This window comes from Scleropages formosus, chromosome 16, assembly GCF_900964775.1.
Source record: "Scleropages formosus chromosome 16, fSclFor1.1, whole genome shotgun sequence".
NCBI classification, from domain to species: Eukaryota; Metazoa; Chordata; class Actinopteri; order Osteoglossiformes; family Osteoglossidae; genus Scleropages; species Scleropages formosus.
This window is the reverse complement of record NC_041821.1, coordinates 23,092,895-23,113,062: the sequence shown is the minus strand read 5'-3', so window position 1 is coordinate 23,113,062 and position 20,168 is coordinate 23,092,895.

The window sequence follows — 20,168 nt, the reverse complement described above, 5'->3', positions numbered from 1 at the left end:
TGACTTATTTTCCACATTTCCAATACACTTGAGTTTCTTTCTTTTTACAGTGTTTGTAAAATGCACATACAGATAGAAGCAAGGTTGATGGGTTATTCGTAACTATACACACACACACACACACACACACACACACACACACACATTTCCTGAACCGCTTGTCCCTTACGGGGTCACGGGGAACCGGAGCCTACCCGGCAACTCAGGGCGTAAGGCCGGAGGGGGAGGGGACACACCCAGGACGGGACGCCAGTCCGCCGCAAGGCACCCCAATCCCAGACCCACTGGAGAGCAGGACCCGGTCCAATCCGCTGCGCCACCGCGCCCCCGTTAATTCGTAAACATATTGTATCTGAAATTTGTTGTATTTCATTGTTTGCAACAAAGTATATTTACAATATTACGATGAGCGCACTGAAAACATCAGTTACACATCAAATGCTTGTTTATTTAGTGTTGCAGATGGTACTCTGAGAATGTAGCAAGCCAAAGCTACAAGATCCAAAAAATAGTTAAAACTCAAGTTAGAAACTTTTCAAAGACCAAAGTAGCGTAAGGCAATGTTTTAAAATGATTTACTGCTGTATATTCTGTATTTAACAAACTTAAACATGTAGTTAATCTAGACTTAAAGTTAACTTTATGTAGTTAACATAGACTTGAATATCCATCCTATATATATAATTTATATACAGTATATATCTATAAATAAATATATATGTGTTGTTCTGTTATAAGTATTAGGTTGATTTCTTGATTTTCCTTATGAAATGAATACATTAATCAGTGATGCACTGAAAAAAGTAAATGTAATCAAAGTATTTCCCAGACCTGAATTTTACTTTTTTTGGAAGCCACATACGTAGGTAGACCAATAAATGTTACGGCAATTATACAAGACAGCATTACCATGCCATCTGTACAGAGAGACGATATAATGTTATACTTTGTTATAACATTAGGCAATCTGTTATAAAAAAAAAAAAAATCATTTTTATTTATTTCATGTGATATTATTCCCTTGTACAGTTTGTAAGTGCATTTAATACATTTAAAATAAGAGCTGTGACCTACATATAATATACAATGCACAGAAGTAATTTTAATATACACAATAATGATAAATTTGCCACAGAAATGTTTTTAAATGATTTTCAGTCACACAATACAGTGAAATTCTTAATAGATAGGCAGTAATTGCAACTGATCAATAAAACCCCTGTGTGTAACTCAAGTCACATTTTCTTTGACTTTACTAATATTACTAATGTTGCCAATACTGTTGCTACTACTTCTAATATTTCCCTTACTTTTACTGTTGCAAGAAATTTTACTTATTTCTTGTTAAAATGGGTACAAGTAATGCATACTTGTTTAAAATGTCTTCTCCTACATTAATCAGTAGCTTTATAGCAACATTCATGTCATACCCCAGTCTGAAATGAACTTCAGCCTTAGGAAAAAAGAAAAAAAAAAAAAAAAAAAACAGAAATGCAACCAAAATGAATAGCAGTTTTGTGAATAAAGTACAGTACTACTTATAAATAGCCTACCAAAGTTTCTGAACAGCACATTTTAATTGCAAAAATAGCAATGTATACAGTTTCTGAGCGCTGCCAGCATCCAATGCTGTAATCACGACAAACTATATGTGAAACTGGTTATTAGCTAATGGTCAGTTTCAGTGTAAGCCCCCCCCCCCCCACAAGAAAAAATAAAAACTCATTTCTGAGCTGTAGGTTTTATGCTGTGTAGCTTTGTACAGTAGAGTTGACCTCTTTATTGTTGTCATTGTAAACAGCAAATCCCTGTAAGCTATTTTTCTATTTAATGTTTCTTAAAAACTCATTTATTTGGCCATGACAAATAATTCTACTACAGATATTTGCGCATACCATTTGGTGGTGGTACTTTATTTGGACAGTATGGTTAGAGTATAATCTCATTTCACATTTAAAACCAATGTATAGAAATGTTTGTATTATGTGCATGCCTCAAATGGAATTTCAGCCAGTAATGTTTTTATTATTATTATTATTATTATTATTCATTTTTTAAATATTCCTCTTTTCATTTCGAACTCTTTTTCACTCTGTAGTATTTCAGTTAATGATGGATCTTGAGTGAAACAATCAGTTGCCACAGGGGTTTACATTCAGAACTTCCCATGCAAAGTGCTTCCTGTACTCGAATTTCATCGCTAAGGTGTGATCTAATCCATGTACCATCTGAATATGAAGGAAATCAGAATGACTGGAATTACCTTCAGTAGTTTAGAATATAAAGAAAGGGGCTCAAAGACAAATGATATGGCTGCAAAGACAACTTGTAGTTAAACTTGTGGATTTGAAACTCACTGTTTTTAACTTTTTGTTCTTTATGCAAAGGAGAAGCATTCAGACATACAATCCATAATTTGATTTGTCTTTTCACACACACACACACACACACACACACACACACACACACACACACAAGTATACATAAATACACATACTTTGAAAGATTAAAAAAAAAAAAATACAAATAAAAATTGAGCGCAAATACTGGAGATATGATTTGCTTCAAATGCCTTATGCAGATACTTCAGTTGTGGTATTTGCCTGAAATTCTTATCTGTTGTTTTGCCAGATATCAGTGGATTATAGTCAATGGGTAAAACATTAGACACCTCATGGAACAAAAAGTAATAAGAAAATTACTGTACATGGAATAGGAAATAAAAATTAAAAAAAAAAACAAACAAACAAAAAAAACAATGGATTCTAAAACCACATATTCAGAATAAAGAAGCAGTGGAGCTTCTGGGAAGTTCTGTAAGTGTATGTTGTTATGGAGCAGCGCTGGCCGTCACAATGACATAACGCTGCCAGAGACTTGCAGGAAACACCAGTTTCAGAGCTGCCCCCACATCAAGAGTTAGTAAGCTTATTTTTGTAGAAAAATTTTTATTACTGTAAAGCTTTTTATATTATACAGAGTATAGATGTGTTGTGTTCTGACTACAATTGTTCCATGTGCAATTGTTTCTGTTTGTTGCATTTACAATCATATTTATTAAATGGAACAAGCCTATGCTACTGTTTCTATGTCTTATAATGTCTAAAAATTGTATTCAAACTATACATTTTATCATAGATACTGCAGAACAAGATGTATTCTTGTACTTACATTGTGTTTATTCAAAGTAATTTCAGTTTTACATATATAACAATGCATTTGTTGTGCCTCTATACATCATTAAAAATAAGCATCATATAAGCAGTATGTATGCTGGGGTATAACAGGTGAACATCTGCTTTGTGCATAATAGTCATTGGCAATTAGTCATTTGCTGGCCAATGTACTTCATACAGGGGACGTGATACTTTCTGTGCATCAAGATGGCTGCAAAGGCGCAGGCTGTTATCTGTGACTTCATTCTACTGATCTTTACACATCTGAATTCTTGCTATGTTGCTGAAACTGCTAGTGGATATTATTTAAAAAGCAACAGTCAAATCATAGCTTTTTTCGGGCCAATTTCTTGTAAATGGATCCACTGAAACAATGTTCTGAAACAAGGAAATTAGCCATCCCTCAATAATTATGTTAAATTATTGATGCAATATATCTTTTCCAATTCCATATATTGATTTCATGTTATTTTCAGGTTTGCAATATGATAGATGTACCACCTGAAAACTAACGTTACTGTGCAAGTACTGCTGATGACTGATGTTAAATGAATATAGGAACTTTTACTAAATATGGGCTCAAAGACCAAACATAGAATCCATGAGTTGTTTGTGCTCACCTTAAAAAAAAAATAATCGTCCTGAAAAAAACTTGGTCAAGTAAATATTCATAACTCTATGATGTAATTACTATTACTAATTATGCCTCAAAATTGACACCCATTTATTGTAAAATGTCATCAAATCCCATAAAAACAGGTACAATTACTTTGTCATAACAAGGCAGTTTCCTTTCCTTAATTATACTATTATACTACAATTGCAATACTGTTTTTCTATCCGCCTGTGCTCATTCACCTTTTTTGTAGCTATTATGGGTACTTAATGACAGATAACAAACAAAACATGATACTTAACGTTTATGTAATAATTTAATTTTTAATGCAATAGCATTAAAGACAAAATAAATCAATAAAAATATCTGTATGATAGTTACTTGCATCCAAAATGAAAATGTACTAAGATAGGCTTGGAATAGGTAAAAAATTGTATCATATATTTTAGTTCTTTTTGTGAAAATTTGTAAAAGCTTAATAAATTATAGTCTTACACAACAGAAAACTACAAAACATGCACAATATTTCCACCAAGTTACGTGTTGATTAACTCAGCTAGTCAGTTGTTCATTAAGGAAACACAAGTAAGCAGTTTGCTAGCAAGTGAGGTTTGCTCAGATATGGAAATCAGCAAAAAACTCTCATTATTCAATAGCTGATATAATTTCCTTCACTGCAGTAGAGATGACTAACATCACCTTATTTTATTATTTTATGCAACCTTTGGATGCAAAAGCACTAGCACTGTTCAGTTTGATACCAGCTATCACTATATCCTTCTTCTTCAGACTTTTTTACTCCAGGCAGAGCATAAAGCCTTATCCCCACAACGAGGGGCAATATTTCCATTTAAATTTATTCATTTAGCATACACTTTTCTCCAAAGTGATATATATCTCAGCAAAAATACAGATTTGTGCATTACATTAGGAGAAGACATAGCTGCAGACATGTGATTCTTAAGTAAACCTAGTTTGTTGCTTTCCACTTGATGCACCAATGTTCATCGCTCGAGTAGGCGCATAAAACACAGGATAGATGAATCCTGATCACCTTCCTACATTTTTTTTTGTTTGTTTTATAAGGTACACTTATTGTACATTTACATACAATACAGGAGTAGCGGCTGTGTATAGTCTTATCTGGGGATGATCATAAAGTTATGGTGCATGAACATTTACACCATACACGAGTTGGACAGATCTTGGGCAAAGAGAGTCCGGAAATGATGAGTTTTCACACCCTTCTTGAATGTAGACAGTTTCTGCAGTTCTGAGTGAGAGGGGAAGGTCATTCCACCACAACGGAGCCAGAACCGAGAACCTCCGTGCTTTACTTTACTTAGCGAGCAGAAGTAGATGAGCGAAGGTGTCTGGTTAGGGTGTAGCGGTTGATCAAGTCTTGTAAATAGCTGGGAGCAGTTGTATTGATGCATTTGTAGGCAATAACCAGGGTCTTGAATTTGATCCGAGCAGCTATGGGAAGCCAGTGCAGAGAAATCCTAATATTTGTCTGTAACAGTAATAAGTATACATTTTGTACACTTAGCAGATGCTTTTCTCCAAAGTGACTTGCAATAGATACTATTTAGTGTTACCAGCTCACACACCTTATTCACCAAGGTGACTTACACCGCTAGATACACTACTTACCATGGGTCACTTATCCATACATCAGTGAAACACATTCTCTCCATGTCATTCACACACTACGGAGGAACCTAAACGGCATGTCTTTGGCCTGTGGGAGGAAACCGGAGCACCCGGAGGAAACCCATGCAGATACAGGGAGAACATGCTAACTCCACACAGACTGAGTGAGGATCGAACCCATGTTCTCTCACACCACACAACCAACCAACCAACCAACATTTGTCCTGAGCAGGGTCACGGTGAGCTGAAGCCTATCCCAGAAACACAGGGCGCAAGATTGAAAGGGGAGGGGAAACACGCTGGACAGGGCACCAGTCCATCGCAAGGCACCCCAAGCGGGACTCGAACCCCGGACCCACCGCGTCATCACATCCCCCTAATAAATGTACACCTCCTTGCAAAAGCATTCAAGCCTCTTGAAAGTCAGCACTGTTTTCAAAAGATACACACAAATGTTCTCCCAATCATTTTTTTTACTGAGATCTATTTCACACTAACAGTCTATTTCAAAACTGAAATGTGCTGCTTGCATAAATATTCAAATCCCTACACTTGAATAGCTTATTTCGCAGATTGTTTCCAAACAAAACACATTTGCCTCTTGCTTGGACATAATTAAATAATTAGTTTCTACCAGTGAACAATTAAAGTTAAGGTCACATTTTCAAGATATAAAAATCACTCTGTGTAGGGGTCATTAGCCAGACTGTGAACATACTGTTAACATAAAGACTAGACAGCATACCACAGAAGTAAGAGATTAAATGATCCAATTGCATAAATCAGGAAGAGAGTAGAAAAAATGTAAATCAAAGTGCTGGACGTGGATGTTCCAATGAGCACTACTGGATCCATCATCAGGAAGTGTAATGTGTATCACACCATCCAGTTGCTGTATAAAGAAGCCTTTTTGTCAAAACTTAGTGACCAAACAAGATGTACCCTGGTAAGGGAAGCAACAAAGATGAGAATAATTAATCTGAAGGAACCACAGAAGTCAGTTGTTGAAACTTGGGTACATTTGCATGGCTCCACAATATCAGGAGCTCCCATAACACTGAGCTATTAGGGTGGGTGACAATAAAGAAGGTATTTCTCAGGAATATCCATAAAAAGATAAGTCTGGAGCTCACCACAATGCATGACAGTGCATTGACAGTGCAATCCAGGACTGGAAAAGGTGCTGTTGTGAGAAGTAACCAAGACAGAGCTTTTCGCCCAAAATTCAAAGTGCTGTGTGTTGACGCAAATTTAAAACTGCTCATGCCTCAAACACCATCTGTACAGAGAAGTATGGTGGTGGCAGCATAATGCTATGGGGATGCTGTCCATAAGCAGTTACTGGAAATCTTGTTAAGACTGATTGAAGAATGGATGGAATTAAATACAGGGAAATATTGGAAGAGAACCTTTTCCAGTGAGCTCAGAAACAGAGAAGAGGGTTCACCTTCCAGCAAGACAAACATCCCAGGCACAAGACTAAGGCAACACTGGAGTGGTTCAAACACTAGAAAAGTTAATGTCCTACAATGGCCTAGTCAATGTCCTGATCTCATTCCCATTAAGAATCTTTATCACTTTTTGAAAATTGCAGTCCAGAAGCGCTGTCCAACCAACCTAAATGATCGGCAGAAAATCTGCCTGGAAGAATGGGATAAAATCACTCCTGAGCAATGTACAAAACTGGTTCAAACTTACCCCAGATACCTCAAGGCTTCTGTTGCAGCAAAAGAAGGACCGACAAAAAATTAATGTGTATAGGTTGAATACTTATGCAATAAGTATTTTTCTAGTTTAATTTTTTTTTAAATATTTTTACTGATTATTTACTTTGGCTTTGAAAATAAACTGTAGCAAATAGGTTTACAGAAAAATACTCAGGATTCAAATGTGTATGTATCTTTCGAAATCCAGAAAAGGTGTTAATTCTCAAAGGGCTTGAATACTTTTGCAAGGCACTGTATATACACACATACATACAGAACTGCAAATAGTGCTGCAACAGGGAAAAAGAAAAAAACAAGTTAAAATTTGCATGTGACACTGGAATAAAAAGATACATCTGTTTTGCCTTCAAAACATACTGGATTCTTTGAGGTGTTGGAAACATTCCACAGGGATGTTATCCCATGCTGATGCACTGGCATTATTCATTTGCTGCAGATTAAATGGCAACATGTTTGTGCCATGAACAGCCTGTTCCATCTAATCTCAAAGATCCACTGTTTGGTCGAGGTCTAGGGACTGCGCAGGTCACTCAAGTAAACAAAACTCCCTGCTATGTTCCCAGGACCCTTCTCCAATAACACATGCTTTGCAATCTGGCACAATACACAGCTAAAGTAACAGCACACAAAGCATAAATGGTAGCCATGAAGGAATGCACCTAGTCACCAATAATCTAATAACTCTAGTAACTGCCTAGTATTGATCAAACCATTGCTACAAACTTGTTGTACTCGAGTAAGGAAGAAATGGTTCAGGATGCTTTTACTAAGGTGGGGTGTGGTGGTGGGATGTGGTGGTGGGGTGTGATCGTGCGGTGGATTTGACCAGGGCCTGCTCTGTTGTGGGTCTGGGGTTCAAGGCCTGCCTAGGGTGCTCTGCAGTGGACTGGCGTCCCACCCAGGGTGTGTCCCCCACGCCCCCCCCCCCCCGAGCGCTGTGCCCCTTGGTGCTGGGTTAGGCTCCGGTTTGCCATGACCCCCCTTTAGGACAAGTGGTTGTAGACAGTGTGTGCTTTCACTAATTTCTGTCTCCTCATTCAGAATGACACAACCAGAATGTGGTTTTTTTTCATATGCAGGTTCAGTGTTGGTGTTGCTGCATGCTCACTTGATCCACTTTTGCACGCAGGTGCAGGTATCTGCTCCTATGGCCCAGCAATAAAACTGCGGTACGGACCATAAATTCTGAGATGCTATTCTACCTGACACTGTTGTAGCAAAAAACTTAGTTGCATGTTTGAGGCCTGCCGGTAAGCTCTATTATTTTTCCTGTTCTCTTCTCAATCACTTCTCTTTTATCTGTTAACTGGAATACAATTTCTTTTTTTCAATTGTTGTCTATGAACCTGAGAAGCTGCGGCGCATGAAAATTCTAAGGTGGCCATTTTTAAACCCTTGAACCAACATGTCTGACTGAAATCATCATAGCATGCACAAGGTCGTTAGTTTCGCCTACTATAAATTCGAGTCAAATGGTAACTGAACTCTTTGAGACCAGTCTGTCTGCTTTGTATACTTAGTCATGACTCAGTGTCTGTAAGCGTGATCTAGCTTCAACAGTAGTTAGAAAATAAGGCAGCGTTAATGTACATAATACTGGAAAAAAGAAAGATGTCACAGCACATCTGGTAGTGAACAGGCATAGAAGCAGCAAAGGGTTTTTATGGTTTTTATTAGACTTCCAGAGCATTTCTAATGAACTCCACAAATAGAACTTCATAAAAACTGGCCTATAAAATATTATATATTCTCCTGATAGTAAATGAAATTCCTGGTTCCATGCTTCTGCTCTCTTTTCATAGGAATCCTCACTTAGGATTAACTACTCACACTTGGTGCCGGTTTCTCCTTAATAAGTCTTCACCAGTTGTATCCAACAGTCTAAATGAAGGGGTATGAAACTCAATAGGTCTTTATTTTGTAAATTAATATGTTGTGTTATGTGGTTTGTCAGCAGCAGCCCTCTTCATAGCGTTTAAAAAATCTGTATTGTTTGACCTGTTAAAATGTTTTTTTTTTTTTTTTCCAGGTAAAATAGATGACAATGATATCAGAAAGCACAATATTCTTACAAAGGCTGGACTCTCAGAAGTAATTATTAAAATTAAACTAAATTATTTGGTTAACTAATAAACAAAATTATTTAGAATGCACATTTGTTTGAATGTACATACTACAACTGCTAAAGAAACGTAGCAAAGTACTCTGCCTTAAAAGTTAGTCGTTTTTCTCTGTGTACATAAAACATTGCAAAAAAGCCAAAGTCATTTGGTATGCAGAAGCAAAAATATTAATTGAATTGTAAATGCAGGAAAGGGAGTCACATTAAGGTAACGAGTTTCTATTCAGTGATGTTTAATTCCTCACCATGTGTACTGACTCCGGTGGCAGAGTGCATGCCAATAAAACATGAGAAATTGGTTTATGTGCCATTCTGATGGCTGGCCAAAGCATTCCAGACATGAAATTATTTCTATTTCTATTTTCTAAAGGGACCCATTGGCCTAATACAACTGTGTTTATGTCCTTGGTTCAAGAAATTCCTTTGCATGATCACAGAAGTCATGCATGATGAAGGATTGATTGGACTGAAATAATGCTTCCCTGTCACCAATGATTCGCTTGTGATCAGATTAATTGTGTTGAAATGCTTTTTTGGATCAGAAATCTGGTGTGACTGCTCCAAGTAGCTATGTACTGCATTTGCCATGACTCTGCCAGGGGCGTATCATGACCTTAATGTAAACCCATTAGTATCTTCCCATATAAGGCTCTGCATTGATTGCAGACTTGATAAGACGCAGCTAGGTAAGCACTTTCAAATGAATCATTAGCATTTTGCTGACTAATCTCCCATTGAAAATAAGGTAATATCCTGATCTTAGTTACCTTTTTATTCCTGCTGTTTATTTCTAGTGAATCAATATACGGCAACAACAGTTACTCTTTTGTTTTGTTATAAAGGGGACATTCAATTATTGCTCACACAGCTGGAGGCTCATTTCTGGTATTAAATAAAAATAAAAACTGTTTTATCCTCATATAAATTCATATCAAATTCATTTACTATTATATTTATTATTGCAACCACAATACTAGCCTCACAAATAACGTTACATGCATTTTAGAATCCATCGGCATCTCGCTTCATTTATTTATCTCTTCACTTGTTGAGGTTGAAAGACTTAACTTTACAGTCAAAAAACTGGAAGTGACAGTAGAACCACAGTGCATGAAACATTATATACCTCCACATATGACAGGCTGCAATTAGAGGGTGCAAAACCCAAACATTTCAACACCTTTTAATTTTTGCCCTAAAGCTGGTCTGTCTCTTGATCTTACATTCCTCGTTCAGCAGATTTATGTACATCGGCAAGAGAGCTATAGCTGGGCCGCCTAGTCTGATGTGTCCCCTGTGCCACGTTTGGAAGTCATCTTCTCCTATCTCTCTGTCTCTCTCCGGCTGGCGCTGTGCAACTGTAACATGGTTGTCTTTCATCTCTGCATGGAGGGGAAACTGGATAAAAGGGCCAGCTGTGTTACCGGTGTGAGACGCAGGAGAAGGAAGGAGAGGACAGGCGAGGCAAAGGGCGGGGGCGAAGCAAGACACCGAGCCGCAGTGGAAGTCTGCTTCTGCAGAGCTGTGTCACTGCGGAGCAACGCTGCGTTCCTGTGCTGCCATGTGCTCAAAGACTCTATTACTCCAAATAAACAATGTTTCTGACTTCAGTTGTACACGATGTGTCTGTTGTTAGCCTGTGCTATACTCAAGTGTACATTAAACTGATTTTCACATTGACCTTTTTAAGTCCAGGACTGAATGACTTCCATAAATTATAGAATTTTTGCATGTTATTTTACATACTGGATACAGGAGACAGGTGCTGGAGGGGACACTATTTGCAGGTTAATTCACACACACAGACACACACACACACACACATATATATATAACCACAAAAAGGCAAATTAAAGACTGAATCCACTGTAGTTCTGCTTCAAGGAGCTTTGACACACACTTTCTTACACTTGAGGCTCAATTTCTCGACATGACGGTATAGGTGAAAGTAGCTTGAGAAGGGATTTCACCAATGTTCACACACTGTATTTGCTTTGCATTTATCTATTTATTTATTTCCACTTGTTGCCAGTGAACACCTCTTTCATGACTGGAACTGGTGGAGTATAGTAAACTGTTTTACTTTCTTACCATTGCATCATGTGTGTTGGCATTTATTTGTCCCTCGGGACGCACATAACACCGACTGTAATGACTTGGATGTTTTTCAGCTAAAATCAGCAAAACGTGAGAAAGCCACCTCATTTAAAGTCATAAAATGTAAGCAACTGGATAGTCCAAGGCATGTACTGTATGGCTGTACCAATGAGCTAGCTAAATTGTCTAGAAACATCACCTGTTCATTAATCAATTCAAGGACTTTTAGTATAAATTTGTATGAATGTTATGTCATTCTGTTGAAAAGTTCAGTGCAGTAGGATTCATTCATTCATTCATTCATTCATTCATTCATTCACTCACTCACTCACTCTCATTCTGAAAATAAATTTTTCACTGGGTTAATAGTGCATATATGCATTTTGAACACAATGCAAAATATCCTAAAGTGAATTACTTCAAAGAACACAGAATCATTCTTTTATTCTTTCAATTTCTATTTCTTTACAATACTTTCATGACATAAATGGCATTCTTTACACTGCACAATTAGCAATGCAATTTCTCATCAGTGGGATTACTTTCCATTTCTATTATTTTTTTTTCCTCCATATTTACCATCATAACTGAATTAAGATGGTACTTGAATACTGAAATTTTCTAAAATTAGACTTTTATATTCATTAAAGTTTAATTGGTATGCGTCACTAGGTGGCAATGTTTACATTGTTTTGAGGAAATTTAAAATTCCTAAACTTTGAACAATAGCACCGATATGCTTTGATTATTTCCATGTCTACAAGTTTCTATTATTCTTTTATCATCAGCTTTTTGTTTCCAATGAATGTTCATTTTTCTTGTACAATAAATCTTATTAAGAGACATGTAAAATAAATAATGAATCATGCTTTGAAGGAACTATCTCTGCGACAAGGCAGCAGTGTCCTCTTAAGGGAATGATTACTATGTGGCTCACCATCATTACAACTGCATACTGATAAAGTGTGCTCAAACTGCATTCTATTCCATAAACATATTTATAACACGTATATGGATTATCCTTTTCATTACAGACAAGAGAACGGAACACGATGCTATTATTATAATCAAAATCATTTTAAATGCTGTTCTTGTTGTTGTTTTGGGTTAAAGATGCCATAGACATAAGAATCACCCATACTTGTAGTATTATTGTTATTCTACAACTTCATAAATTGAGTTCAGTTGAAAAAGGACACAATGTTCTTGTTTGTAGCCAATGACACATACCAAAATGCAGGGAACAGTTTCCTGCCTTTCTTCACAATATACCTTAACACCAGTATGTCTTAGGATCATAAATTAATGTTTTATAGATTTACCACAGTCATTAAACCTCTCGCTTTGCATGCCATGTTCCACATAATAGTGTGAAAATTGTGCTGCCGTTGCTGTTGTAGAGGTATTTATTGAGCTGTAATTGAATGGATGAATTTGAACTCACTCACTATCTACTGCACATGCAATCCTGGACATCCTAGACTTTTACAGCAGCATCCAATAATACATATGTAATCAGAAAATTACTAAATTATTATCAAATGTCAACATTAATAGGTTCTGGAACTATCAAAACTGTAGCCAAAGTTGATGTACCAAAGTAAGAAAAAATTTTAATGTTAGGACAGTAATTGCCTTGCCATGCAATACACTAAGGACTGCCAGTTATACTGAGAAGGGTTTTTTTAATTATTATTTTATTTGTTAGATGTTTACTAATGTTCAACCATGTTCTCTAGGAGAAATGTCTGTAGTGATGCAGCTGGTCATTTTAAGCCAGCAGTATGCTCCAAGAGGGAAATTGAATGTGACACCCTTTATAGTGCTGGATTGGCGGTGATTAAGTTAACTGGACTCAGGCACACCAATCTATTTTCTGTTTATGGAGAAAATCCCCTATCCACCCCAAGTCCATCTAATGAAGTTGTTGACTGTCGACATTTGCAACTCATTAGTCAATGCTAAAAAGCTCAAGATTTCAAGGGCTACAGATATTACAGATTAATTGACTGTACAAACAGGTTCTTGCCATACAGTGCCCTCCTCCCAAGTCATGGGCAAGAATAGTAATGGTGGACAGAGTCATGCAACAAGGTCTTTGCTGCATGATAGAGTAGATTTTTGTTACACAGCAACCCGCATCCAAAGCTCTTTCCATGTGGGCTCTCTACACTCTTATTTAAAAAGCTTGCTTTAATGCATCCGCCTACTCTCACACAAACAGTAATACACTTACCAGTAAAACTTATTATTATTTAGGAGATGCAAATACAGAACAGCCCTCATCCAGGTTTCATGATGAATAAAGCTGATTAAGAAAACTGAAACTGCCTTCATAATACTAGTAATGCAGTACTTATTCTTTGCTTTTCCACACTGATTTTCATCTTGTGTATTGCAGCTCTCAGTGTGTGCATACCCAAGTTAATAAAACCCAGTGGTTTATAGTTTCTGCAGTGAACATAGTGTAGGGATGCCTTTTATCTTAGGTGTTTTATTACATAGTACATTATTATTTGCATTTCTAGGGTTACTTGTGGGGAGCCCGACTGGACTGGCGATGGACGAAGAACTGAGGTAGGCTGCCACAGGAGTGCTGCTAACAGGCTGTTCACACATTCCCTCCACAGTGCTGCAGAGAGTAATTATCTTTCTCACTGGGAAATCAATTCAGTATCATGGAGGATTTCCAGAAGCAGAGTCACACCAAGAGTCAAGGGCTAAAACGACTAATGGCAACAATGAGTTACAAATTTCACTGATGACCGTGTTGTGCTTTTTTTCACCCCACTGCTGTACAATAAATAATACTTTTAATGAGCTTCTCCCTGCAGACCATGTCTGTACTCAAATTAACTAGTTCATAATATAATCCCTTTAAAGTATTTACAAATTTTACTGTCGTGAATGTTAAGGCTGAATCAAGCTTATAAATAGATTGCAAGTATCACACTGTTACACATTTCTGCTTGGATTTGTGTTTTTCAAAGATGTGTACCATTTAGTTTTGGTCATTATATTTCTAAGCGACTGCATTTCCCAGGAAAAGGTGTCCTAAAAATAAGTAAGTAATAAGGCTTGCCCTATTTCCAGACACACTGATGCTATACTGTGGGTCTGGGTTATCCTTCACAACCAACAGAACTAGGAGAGCTCATTGTCAGGCCACCGTTCAAACCACTCATTAAATCGTTCTACGGAGGTGAGAGAGCTGTAAGATGTGTTATTTGAGGGAGACGTCTAGTGGGGCAGTATGGAGAATAGACATAATTGGTTTGGGCTTTCCATAACGTTACAAATCAGTCTTTGACAGCCATCACCTTTGGATTAATCCGGATGTATTGAGTTTTACCTCGTTTACACTTATTCCTATACTGCAGGTTTCTAGGAAATGCTGTACTGAAAATGTATACATATAGATACTGTCTAGAACCGCTTGTCCTAAGCAGGGTCACAGCAAGCCAGAGCCCAACCAGGCAACACAAGGCGCAAGGCTGGAGGGAGAGGGGACACACCCCAGGCGGGACACCAGTCCGCCACAAGGCATCCCAAGCAGGACTCACACCCCAGACCCACCACAAGCAGGCCCCAGCCAAACCCACTGGACTACCACACCCCCTGTACAGAATATATACAGTATGAAGCTATGTCTGTTCTTTTTTTATTACACTTTTTTTTTTTAATCCAAGTATCAATGGATTTGGGGGGTATGGTGGCACAGCAGGTTTGACCAGTGCCTTGCTGTGTGGCAGGGCTGGAGTTCGAGCCCTGCTTAGGTTACGCGACGGCTCCATTCCTCCTCTGACTTGCCTTGAAAACTACACAAGTGGTTGCTATGGGTCAGGTTTGACTCTGTACCTTGCATGCATAAATATACCTGAATTATGATTCTGAAACATATTTACATTTGTGTATGTAAGTAAGATTTTAAGTCAACAACTTTTCAGATGTGTTGATTTTTTCAAGGGTATGGGGTGTGAAAACACACACATTTTCAGAACAGCTTGTCCTGTACGGGGTCATGGGGAACTGGAGCCTACCCGGCAACACAGGGCGTAAGGCCGGAAGGGGACACACCCAGGACAGGACGCCAGTCCGCCGCAAGGCACCCCAAGCGGGACTCGAACCCCAGACCCACCGGAGAGCAGGACTGTGGTCCAACCCACTGCGCCACCGCACCCCCCGGGTGTGAAAACACATTTCATAAAAATACATTAACACTCCAGAATGTGTGCATTTATTTTCCAAAGGAACAATATAATGTAGTTCCTGTTGGCATCATGGTTTTGTAAGCATTTGATATATTCATTTGTGATACTGTAACACACACACATACACACACACACACATACACCATCTGGACCGCTTGTCCCATACGGGGTCGCGGGGAGCCGGAGCCTAACCCGGCAATACAGGGCGACCTGAAACTGTAACATAGGAATTGAAATATTTTTAGTATGACACAGCCAAGGTTCATAAGACATAGCATGCAGATATTTTAACTGTTCAATTTAAAAAAAGTAACTTTGTCAGTGCCTTTTATGAGTATAGAATCATGGATGTTGTTTAAGTGTAAAACACTCCCTGCAAAGCTAATGATTGTTTTACTAATGGTTCATCTGTAAGATCAAGCATATATAATCTGTTTCTTATGTTTATCTGACAGTGTGAAATTTGAGCAAGTAATTAATGTAAAGTATTAATGAGATTTATTATTATTATTATTATTATTATTATTATTATTATTATTCTTATTATTATTATGCCACTTAACTGATATTTTAAAGCAGCAATATTTTAACCAAGCTGAAAAAAACTTTGGCTGTTATCTAGAAAGAATAAATTATTAATATGCAAGTCATGACTGCACACCAGCCTCTAGAATAATATTAATGAAGAAGGGTGTGAATATTAGAACTCCCACCTCAGGTGTTTCAGATTGAACCGTCAGGGATAATAATCATCCTGGGAGTAAAAATATGGACTCAGAATCCATCAGCAACACCCTGGAACAGGTGCATGAGACAGAGCTACTGGAATTATAGCACAAATGTCACCAATATTGTTTTCATTTTCCTTTTTCCTTTTTCCCCTGTATGAAATGTCATTATATACTGCAGCTGAGGTCAGAATAAAGAATTTCATTAACATAGTGAGCATTTTTGTCCAAGACTTACAAGTTGACTCATTTAAACCAATGTATTAAATTAAGTATATGTAGCTAAGTCAAGATCTGAACTCTTAACATAAAAATCTCAACTAACCCCAGACAATGTTCCCATTTACAATTGATTACATTCAATAAGTGTTTACTGGTGGTAGGCAGTAAACATCACAAAATGTTTTTTTATTTAAAGCAAGCTATGGAACTGGAATACCAAGTCACGGTTATTTAGGGAATTTAATCATGATGGCAAAGAAGAAATATAATTGTTTGAGACATCTTTTAGATATGTTGCTGCTGACAATAATACATAACTCTGAATAAAGAACAGATGTGAAACCACGTAAACAGGACCATTTAAAATGCTCAATAAAATGAGAGGGGAAAAAAAAAAAAAAAACTCCTTTGAAAACTATTGGAATTTCATTGACTTAACGGGAGTATAGAGTCCATAAAGAAATACAATTAAGAAAAACAACAAAGAAATATTTTGTACTGTTAGCCCTAAAACTACTGGGGCAATGAAGTGGAGAAATACCTGAATGAGATCTCAAGAAAAAAGAAAAGAAAACAAAACAAAAGAAAAGAAAAGACCTTGACTCATTATTGCCACATGTTTTTTGGGAGGGGGTGCGGTGGCGCAGTGGGTTGAACCACAGTCCTGCTCTCCGGTGGGTCTGGGGTTTGCGTCCCACTTGGGGTGCCTTGCGATGGACTGGCGTCCTGTCCTGGGTGTGTCCCCTCCCCCTCCAGCCTTGCGCCCTGTGTTACCGGGTAGGCTCCGGTTCCCCGTGACCCTGTATGGGCCAAGCGGTTCTGAAAGTGTGTGTGTGTGTGTGTGTGTGTGTGTGTGTGTGTGTTTGTTTGTTTTTTGGAAAATAAATAAACTGCAAATAATAACTGAAAACAATTATTGATTTGTGGTACAAAAATTGTGCCATCAACTATTGAAGAATAACCTGGTGCAAAGACCCAACAGTTCTCTTTATTATGTTAAAAAAGAAATGAAAAGTAAAAGCAAGACAACACCTGAAAGTTTTTTTGGAAAAAAAAAAAAAACATTACTAGTTGTGTGAGGCAGTAACACGATGCCATGACAATGCAGCTGCAAGCATACTTGTCTGAAATTAGTTAACTTGCCTGAAATAAAGACTCTGAATTTGAATCTGATGATTTTCGCAAGGTTTTTCTTTCTATGTGTAAGACTTCATCTTAATCTTTTTGCCGAATGCTTTAAGGATTGACAAAGAACACTTGATGATGGAACCATTTCTCAGAGAACATATCTTGTGTTAGGCCTATCAATTATTATTTCGTGTTGTTTCTCTTGCAAAAAGGTAAGAAAAATCATCATGAGGAGTGAGATGACAATTTAGATTTTTTATTTACTATATTCTGTTTGAGCTTCTGAAGAGTAAATGTTTTGATGGATTGAAGAATTAGATCGGAAAACTTAAAGAAGAAAAGCACTTGCAGCATTCGTGCCTGCAAAACTTCTCAGAGGAAAGGACTGCACGAAAGAGAAGAAACCCAGCACTGATACAAACAGATCCACTCAGAGATCACATGACAAGAAAAGTGACGAGAACATCAAGAAACTGTCATTTCTCTCTTTAACTGACCTGCAAAAGTTCCCTAAAGATGAAGTTAGCTCCCCTTTTAACCACCCTCTGAAAGCTGAAGGATACTTACAGAGAGCTGTTTGATGATGTGCAGCTTAATGGGAAAATTTCTCTCATGTACTGGCTGACCGATTTATTTTCGTTCTCCAGCTGAAAGAAAGCTTAGAGACTCGAGATGAGAGCTGAATTTTCCAATAAGTCACTATATTGTAAGTGACATCCATAATGTTAACCTAGCTTTGAAATATCTTCAAGGGATGACATACCAGGAAAAAAAAGACTTTATTTTTTAATCATCATCATCATCATCGTCATTGTCATTGTGGTTATTATTATTATAAGCCACAATGAAATTATTTGCAAGTAAACAACGTTAACCAACAGAATGATAGTAAACAGTATGAGAAATAATTGTAATAAATTAACAAAAATGTTGTCTTGAAAATATGGTACACTTTTGTCACGTGCTGTTTCAACAACAGTAGTAGAGCTGACTTAGCAGGCAGTGCATAAATAGATCTGTCAGTATTTCTTTGAAGAACTGGTGGGATTTAAAATACTATGGATAAAGTTCAATCTACACCTCTCCCCTCTCATTTTGCCAACCTCATTGACTCAAGTCTATCTTTCTCTCAACATGCTGAAGCCACAACAGGGTCCTGCAGATACATCCTGCATCAAAATCCACAGGATCCGCACCTATCTCACAACAAACTCTACGCAACTACTTGTCCAGGCCATGGTGACATCCCACCTGGACTACTTTAATTCTCTCCTGTCTGGCCTTCCAGCTACTGCTATCAAACCTGTTCAGCTGATACAGAACGGTGCTGCTTGAGTTGTGTTTGACCTGTCGAAGCATTTTCACATATTTCCCCTCCTCGCCTCTCTGTATTGGCTTCCTATAGGTGCACGGATCAAACTCAAGACTCTGGTTATGGCCTACAAAAGCATAAATGCGTCTGCTCCTTGATATCTGCAAGAGTTGATCATCTGCTACATCCCAGCCAGACTGCTATGCTGCTCCAGCTCTGCCCACTTGTTGGTCCCATGCACAAAAGGTCCAAAAGCAAAAGCACGAAGATTCTCGGTTCTGGCTCCGATATGGTGCAATGACCTCCCCCTCTCACTCAAAACTGCAGAATCTCTCTCTCACCAATTAAGAAGGGCTTTAAAACTCACTTCTTCTGGACTCACTTCTCCAATGATCTCTAATGGAAATGTAATGTGTAAATGTTCATGCTTTCTGGAAGAAATTTGCACAAGCAATTTTAACTAAAGACTTAACAAAAGAAAAGAAAAAGTTTTCACTATAGGTATTTGGCCGAAGGTAGAGCCACACTCTCTAGGCAGAGTCTCCCAAAAAACAAAAATTCATCCCAAACTTTATGCATTTTTGAACCTTGATGAGTTCATGGTATTCATTGCAATGGTTATAATGTTGTCTACCTAGTTCCCATTGCTTCCATTTAGTTTACAGAGGCAGTTCATGCAATGGAAGGCACTCTTTTCCTTAGGAATGCTCTTATCTCATAACCCTGAGGCCCTTTACCTACTCAGCTAAACCACCACTCTTCTGGCCTTTGTCTTTGTTGTGTTTACTCAATGAACACACCGAGAATGATTTCTGTTAACTGGTGTGTATCCTCTTTTAATATCCACGCTGGTTTTTACTACATGTGTTTCAGTAACTCTTCTTGAAATCTATTTCCGTACTCCTTAGGTATCCTTCTTGTACCTACCATACACTACTGCCATCTACAGGCAATACCAGGAACAACAACTGATCGCCACAGTCTTGCAGGCAGTTATACATCTTGCTTTTACAGTAGCCTGAGTTTTATAGTTTACGATAGTTTATAACATCCCTCAATAACAACATTCTGCCCTGCAGTTATATTTTTCAGTACAATTTTCTGTAGACACACAGTCCTTATGCAGTACTCATTGTCAAAACACATTCACACTTCAATTTCTCCTCCACACTCTAT